We start from the raw sequence: 8,027 nt of genomic DNA, 5'->3' as shown, positions 1-8,027 counted from the left end.
CGAAATTGGGGGCCTGATCATGAAAATCCAGCCCGTAGTAGAACATGAGCCCGCGGAATAACGGGTGGAGAGGAAATCCCGGTCCGCGGACAAAGTGGGTAAGGAAAACTACCCTCTCATGGGGTTCGGGCGTAGGGATGATCTGCCCCGCAGCTGGCAGCCGGTGCGCGATGTCCGCGGCAAGATATTCGGCTGCCCGTAGCTTTGTGATGTCCTCCGCCGTGACGGAGGAGACCATCCACTTGCCTCCCGCTCCAGACATGACTGGAGTGGTTTGAGGATAAAGACGCGAACTTGGGCGTTGGAGCTCGAGTGCGTGAGAATGGATAAGCTAGGAGAAGGAGGGTGTGGGTAAAAAGGGTGAATCTTTGTCCCTTTATAAGGGCGGAGGAGGCGATGCACCTCCCCACTTACCTGTTAAACTCGCTTACTCCCCGAGCACCGTAATTGATGGCGCGGTTGGGTTACCCATACCCGTATTGATGAGAACCCCGTGATAAGGGGACATGATCTCTGCTTCGACTAGACGTGTCAAGAAAACCGCCTCGCGATATGTGCGGTACTGGTTGAGGAAAACGGTTCGAATAATGACCGAGCCATGACATGATGTGACGTTGCTAAACGCGTCAGCTGATTAGATTTGTGAAAATATTATTCTCTCTACGATGGTATATGGAAATTATTTTGCAGAACCGGACACTATCCTTGTGCTCAAGATCTTCTATGGAGTATTCGGAGCAAGAACCCGCCTTGCAATGCCGAGGACAATACTGCGCGCCGGACTCGTCGTCATTGAAGCCTAGTTTAGGGGATACTGAGGGAGTCCTGGATTGGGGGGTCTCCAGACAGCTAGGCTATATCCTTTGGCCGGACTGTTGGACTATGAAGATACAAGATTGAAGACTTTGTCCCTTGTCCTGATGGGACTCTCCTTGGCATGGAAGGCAAGCAAGGCAATACGGATATGTAAATCTCCTCCCTTGTAACTGACCTTATGTAACCCTAGCCCCCTCCGTTGTCTATATAAACCGGAGGGTTTAGTCCGTAGGACAACATACAATCATACCATAGGCTAGCTTCTAGGGTTAGCCTCTACGATCTCGTGGTAGATCAACTCTTGTAATACTCATATTATCAAGAAATATCAAGCAGGAAGTAGGGTATTACCTCCATCAAGAGGGCCCGAACCTGGGTAAACATCTTGTCCCCCGCCTCCGGTTACCATCCACCTTAGACGTACAGTTCGGGACCCCCTACCCGAGATCCGCCAGTTTTGACACCGACAATGACCATTATCAATGGGGAGTTACATCGTTACAGCATCACAGGAGTAATTCAGCGTTGTGTGTCTCCTCAAGAGGGTTGTGAGATTTTGTGAGAAATCCACGAAGGAGATTGTGGTCACCACGCCGGTTCAAAATCCTTGGTGGCTAAGGCTTTTCGTCACGGCTTCTATTGGCTGGCGACTCATGCTGATGCTGAGGATTTAGTCAAAAGGTGTGACGGTTGTCAGAAATTTGCATGCCGCGCTCATGTTCTGGCTCAGGAGTTGAGAATGATTCCAATCACTTGGCCATTTGCAACTTGGGGGCTCGATATGGTTTGACCCTTTAAGATATCCGAGGACAAAAAGACCCACCTGTTGATGGCGGTTGACAAGTTTACCAAGTGGGTAGAGGCAGAGCCAGTCAGTAAGTGTGATGCAGCCACGGTGGTTCAATTCATCAAGAAGGTGATCTTCCGGTTTGTCTTTCCACACAGCATTATCACGAATAATGGTACTAATCTGTCTAAGGGTGAGATGGAGGAATTTTGCCAACGTGAGCACATCCGGCTTGATATAGCGTAAGTGGCTCACCCCCAGTATAATGGTCAGCCTGAGAGGGAAAATCAACAAATTTTGAGAGGTATCAAACCCCGGCTTATGGTTCCTTTAAAGTGGACACCGGGTTGTTGGGTGGAGGAGTTACCTTCTGTGTTATGGAGTATCAACACCACACCAAATAGAGCGACGGGTTATACACCTTTCTTCATGGTTTATGGAGCAGAGGCGGTTCTTCCTAGTGACATCCGTCATGACTCGCACCGTGTGGCGGCTTATGTTGAAGCTGACAATGAGAAGGCACGTCAGGACTCACTGGACATGTTAGATGAGGAGCGTGATCTTGCAGCGGCACATTCGGTGATTTATCAACAAGATCTCCGGCGTTATCATAGCCGCTGGGTTAAAACCAGAACTTTTCAAGAGGGTGATCTGGTGCTCCAGCTCATCCAGGATCAAACTGATATGCACAAGTTATCCCCACCTTGGGAAGGACCTTTTGTGGTCAGCAAAAATTTACACAACGGGTCATACTACCTTATCGATGTTCGAGAGCACAAAGACTCACGTAAATCGGAGGAGGAGACAAAGCGGCCGTGGAATATAGCCCTTCTTCGGCCTTACCATACTTGAGCCACAGACTCTTCTTATGTACGTACTTATGACAATGTATATATTATATAATAAACCGGAGCCTCGGCTAAAGCATGGTCTCTGTTCCTTTTTTACATCATGTGTGGTTTCACAGGGGTTTCTACTGACAAAGCGGAGTTTTATTAACCCGACCCATAAGGCCACACAGATATAAAGAAATTCACTAGGGGGCTTGGTCGTATTCGAACCATATCTACACCTCTTGATCGGTTTAAAATCAAAAAGGAATATCACTAGGGGGCTTGGTCGTATCCGAACCATAGCTACATCTCTTGATCGGTTTAAAACCAAAAAGGGATATCACTAGGGGGCTTGGTTATCTTCAGACCATAGCTACTCCTCTTGATAGGCTTAAAGCCAAAAGGAAATTATGTGGAACCAAAGAGAGTCTGTTGCATCAAGCACAACTCAAACATAGGTAACCACAGAGCACAGTTCGAATATTACCTAGGGGATCCTTGCTTCTCAAAGAACAACGAGCTTGCACCCTTCTAATAGGCTATCAAGCCAGGCTTGGAAGCCAGGTATATTCACCTAAAACCCCGGGTTATCCTACCTCTTTAAGTAAGCCACTCCGTCAAGGTAAAGCTGGTATGACCCATCGAACGTTTGACAAGTCAATCTCATGGACCCTGAACTTGTCAAAGTTAAAACGGTGATTGGTTAAAGATTGAGGTCCATCTTAAAAGGCTTTGCAAAATGGTTTAACTCAGCAGCCTGGTAGCCCATGAAAAGCCTCGATTTAGGGCCTGCCAGCCCATGAAAAGCCTTGTATATTTCTTTTTGATTTGCTGTTTTTAATACCTTTTGATAAGGGATTTATGAATATTTCTGATAAACCGGTGTTTATTACAACCCGGCATGGCTTTCAACGCTCAGTTGTCAGTACATGATCAGTTCTAAACCGGCAGTAAATTGCACTAGTCTGGTTTTGGCTACAGGTCACCAACATTATACGAACAAACCGGTGTGGTCTTACATGAACTGGCAAGAGGGAAAGGAGTCATCAACCCTACAGATGGGTATTTTCACTCCTATTATACCAACAGTTGGTCAGCCAACGAAGGTATATCACAGGTATCATTTTATATCTAGTTAATACAAGTCTTAGTTATCCATCCAAGTTATGTATATATTTTTTGGGCATCATGACCCGTCAAGTGGTAAACCACTAGGACACTTTCAAGTTCTTATATGCAGGAACATACATCATAATGGACTATGCATAAATAGATCCCATAGGAAGGACAAGTTTTTAGTATTAAGCAACACAAACATGCTCGATGGCATGGAAGATAAGGTGTTCATACTATCCTATTACAAGGTGCTTTCACTACCAAATGAATAAGTGTTTTCAACAGCGGAAGACTGCAACTGGTAAACCGGCCACCGGTTTAGGATTCCTCATCTAGACGGCTTGACGATTGAGGGTCATCTTGAGTGGGCGTATTCTCTTCATCCCTCCCTAGTCGCTAGAAATCAGGCGTTGACCAGTCGATTCCAGTTAAGGCTTGAAAAATAGCTTCTTCATGAATAAGGTTGGAAGGGTCAATATCAGGAGCGTAAGTATGCTTACGGATTGGCGGAACAAGCTCTTCTACACTATGAATTAGTGCGGGCTGTCTTTTCCCTTCAGCATCGTAAACCGGTTGAAAATGTGACAGATATGTGTCTTCCGCCAGTTTGCTTGCTATAGGCCGCATCTCCTTTGTCAGCCTTCGGAGATCGTCATTATTGAAGTCTGAACCGTCTTCTTTCACACCAGGATATCCTTTGATGATATCAGCTGGTTCAAGATCCGGAATCCACGCCTTGGCCCGGATTAGTGCGGTCAGTGCACCTGACCTTGCGGCTGATTTCTTCAGTTCGTCGATCCGGGCAGGCAGCATGGACAGCTTTTCGATAGTCTCTTTTATCAGCGATGGCGGGGGCTTGTTATAAGCTACAGTGCAAATGGCTCGCTGGGATCCAGAAAACAGCTGTTCTATCAAAGTGTAGGCCGCTTTAAGTTTCACCCGCATGTCGGAGCCTAGATGAGTAATGCGGGTCCCTGTCATGGTTAAACATCAGTGAACCAGCCATTGATAAGATATTACGAATTACAAAGGCTTCATGAGAGAGTACTTACCAAACACAGCAGAAGTCATGGCATTAATTTGCCGCTTTAAACCGGTCAGTTCTTCAACCACCGGCCTCAGGACTGCCTCTGCGTCCTCGGCCTTCTTTGTTAAACCGGCCTTTTCCGTCTCCCAGTCTGCACGCTCTTTGTTAAAGGTCTCTTTCACCATTTCCATGGTTGTTAAGGCATTTGGCTTGCTGAGATTTGACGTTCTCCTGAAGGTCAGCGGTTTGAGCATCCCTTTTACTCAGCTCGGCCAACAAAGGCAAGATATATCAACAATGAGATGTGTATTTTTGAAGTACCAAGCGTATAACAAGTTATGCACTTTGTACTTGGGGGCTATTGCCTATTTGTTGTATCACCAAACTATTATTTGCAAGTCTCAAGTACAATGCAAGCATTATCCTTGACACTTGGGGGCTAATGTACATCTGTTCAAATGCATGCACAGATTAAAGACCAGGTTCACCTTGGAAAGCTAAACCGGACCTTGGGGACTACACAAGCGAAAACTACAGGAATACAATGATCACGTCTGATTTACTTCAAAATATCAGTTGGTATATGGAGGACAAGTTTGCAAGAGTTAAGGTATTATACAGTCCCGGTTTATGATTGCCATCATAAGCCGGCCCTTGGGGGCTACTGGGGTTGATGCTTGTACTTTGGATTTAAGAAAGGAAAGTGATGGAAATACCTCATAGCGCTCTTTCATCAGGTTCACCAAACCGGCTTCATAATCACGGTTTGAGTGGAGACGGTTTAGAAAACTGGAGTGGAGCTCGTCAGCGCTGATATGGGCGTAGCTTGACAAGTCGGTGCTCCATTTGCCTTTTTCCATGGCAGCACGCTCCTCCTTGGCACTATGTTTGGCCACGATTACAGGATGGCTAGGAGAGGTGTGACCCATACCAGTAATGATAACCTCGCCTTCTTTGCCTCCAGTAGCCTTTTCTGAAGTTGATGGAGTGTCAGTGGCTCTCACCAGACTAGAAGATCTGTTACCAGTCTGGATGGGATTTGACGGTTCTTCATCAGGCACAGCAGTATCAACTTCTGCTTGTTCATCAGTATTGTGATCTTGAGGGGGTGGTTCATCAAAAGTAGCTTCAGGATTTGGACCCTCCGGTTCAACCGTCTGTTCCGGTTCAACCGTTTGCTCCGGTTCAAGAACCACCTGGTCTTTGGGCTGATTGTTCACCTAAGCCTTTTTGCTAGGTCTGGCTTTGGCTCTACAACAGGAAAAGATGCGAAAGTTAAGCATAGTATATAAAGTATGGAAACATCGAAAGAAGGGGTTCAAGGACTTACCCAGCTACAGTTTTGAGAGGAGGAAGTTGGGTCGCTGTTGACTCGCCAGAGGATGAGGGAGGTGTCACCTGATAATTCGAATCGGACGGATTAAGAGGTTGTCGGAAATAACCTGCCTTGGGATAAGAATTGTCAAAAGTGGGTGAGACCTCATATCGGCGCTTTCGAACCAGGGTGTCAGGTAAACCGGCCGAAGTGACCTTTTGGCCGCTGTGCCGGGTTGTGCGGCGAGCCTCGTGTTGCTGCTTCTTCAAAATAAATGTTGGATCCAAGTGAGCAAGATGATGTGAAAAGCTTACTTTCCGAACCGCTTGACGGATTTTTTGAGTTGGCAGAGAGTCTAAACCGGAGGAAAGGATAATTACCTCTGCATCATCAGTTTGGCTGCCCTCCACGTCCTCTTGATAAGTGTCATTGTCAATGAGATGCATGAAAAGGGAACCAAGTGAATCAAGTTCTACATCAACTTCTGGTTCATCCGGGTCGTTGTCCAATTCCATACTGATGCGTTCAGATACCTTCCGCTTTGTGCTTTTCTTGACGGCTTTGGTTTTAGGGCGGGAAGGTTTTGCCGCCTTCTCTTGAGGTTTATTCTTCCAAAACGGATCATCACCTTGTTTTAAAGGTAAAAAGAAGGATATTCAAGGATTATACAGTGTCAGGATATTAATTGTAAAGCGGAGGAAGAATACTCACAGCGGGCGGTTTGTTTTGCGTATAAAAAGGACGTGCCTATACTGCAAAGCCGCATCAGAGATCTCTTCGAGGGAGATTTTAATTTGGTTGCGGTAATACAAGTTATGTTGGTTCGTCAAGTCCAGCCATGCAAACACCGGCCGCTGCGCTTGTGGGAGTTCAACCCAGAGGGACCACGTGCCATTCAAAGTTTCCTCGGCCTGACGCACGAGGAGATGTACAAGTCATTCTTCGGACCTCAAGTGGAGTGTCCGGATATCACCGAGGACGTGGGCCTGAGCAGTAATCGCGTCGCTGAACAAGTAAGAAATCCTCTAGCCGAACACACTGTCTTTTATTCGAGGTTATTTTTGAGAGTTTGCTTTTTGACCAGGACTGGCTAACGAAGGCGAAGATGATTCGGTGTTCGGCCCCCCTCCCTGAGGGTTTGGAAAATCCGGTATTGGAGAAGATGCTCGAGGTCGCACCTTGCCCGGAACCCTTGAAGGAAGATACCGAGGGGTATAATACGGGCGGATGCGGGCCCCCATCGCTACCCGCTCCGACGGAGGGAATGAGCCTTTCCACAAAGGAGGACGACCGGGGGAGGAAAAGGACTGCTTCCGAGGATCCGGAAGCCGAAACCTCCAAACGGGAGAAGAAGTCTCCCACAAAGGGTCCTGCCTCGGGGGGTGCTTTTGCCGCACAAAGTCCGCGAGGGGATCTGCCCTCCAATGAGTCGTAAGTGATCCAAAATATTTTAATAGCAAGAGTATGCTATCTTTTTCCTCTTAGAAAACAACCACCGCATATATCTTGCAGTTCGGGCCTCAGCCCCTCTTAAATGAGTTCGTCTTCGGGGGATCTTCTTCCGGAGATGATGGAGAGCGAAACGCCTCCCCCGGACTCCTCCGCTCCAGAAGCGGGCGACCCCGAAGTGTCGTCGCCGAGGGCCTCTCCGGATCCGGTGAGGCTAGAAGATAGTCCCGTAGACCCCAGAAGTCCCCAGTGTCCGGCTCCCGAAGAGAGCATACGAAAGAGTCCGGCACCGTCTAGTGTGCGGTCGGACGTTCTGAGGGAGTTGGTGGGGCGAGCGGCCATCTCAGAAGAGCACCGTACGCTGATGGGTACGATGATGGAGAGAATCTCGTCCGCTGAAAGTGGGTTACATGAAGCCTTTATGAGTCTATTGACAGGCTTTGAGGTATGTGAGATAATATGTGATAGTACTGCACATGTTATAGTAGCCCCTGAGACTCTGGTTGTCGTCGAGAACGGCGGCGAACAGAGGATCAAATTCCCAGGCAATAACCAATCTGCTTTTATGTGCAGGTGGTGGGAGCTCCGGTGGCTAGCCGGACTAGGGAGTTTGCCCAATTAAAACGGCAACTGGATGCGGCAGACGCCGACATCGAGCTTGTTAACAAGAGGCTTGACGAGGCA

The sequence above is a fragment of the Triticum urartu genome, chromosome 5 (assembly GCF_003073215.2).
Source record: "Triticum urartu cultivar G1812 chromosome 5, Tu2.1, whole genome shotgun sequence".
Lineage (NCBI taxonomy): Eukaryota > Viridiplantae > Streptophyta > Magnoliopsida > Poales > Poaceae > Triticum > Triticum urartu.
Note: the sequence above shows the minus strand (reverse complement) of the source record.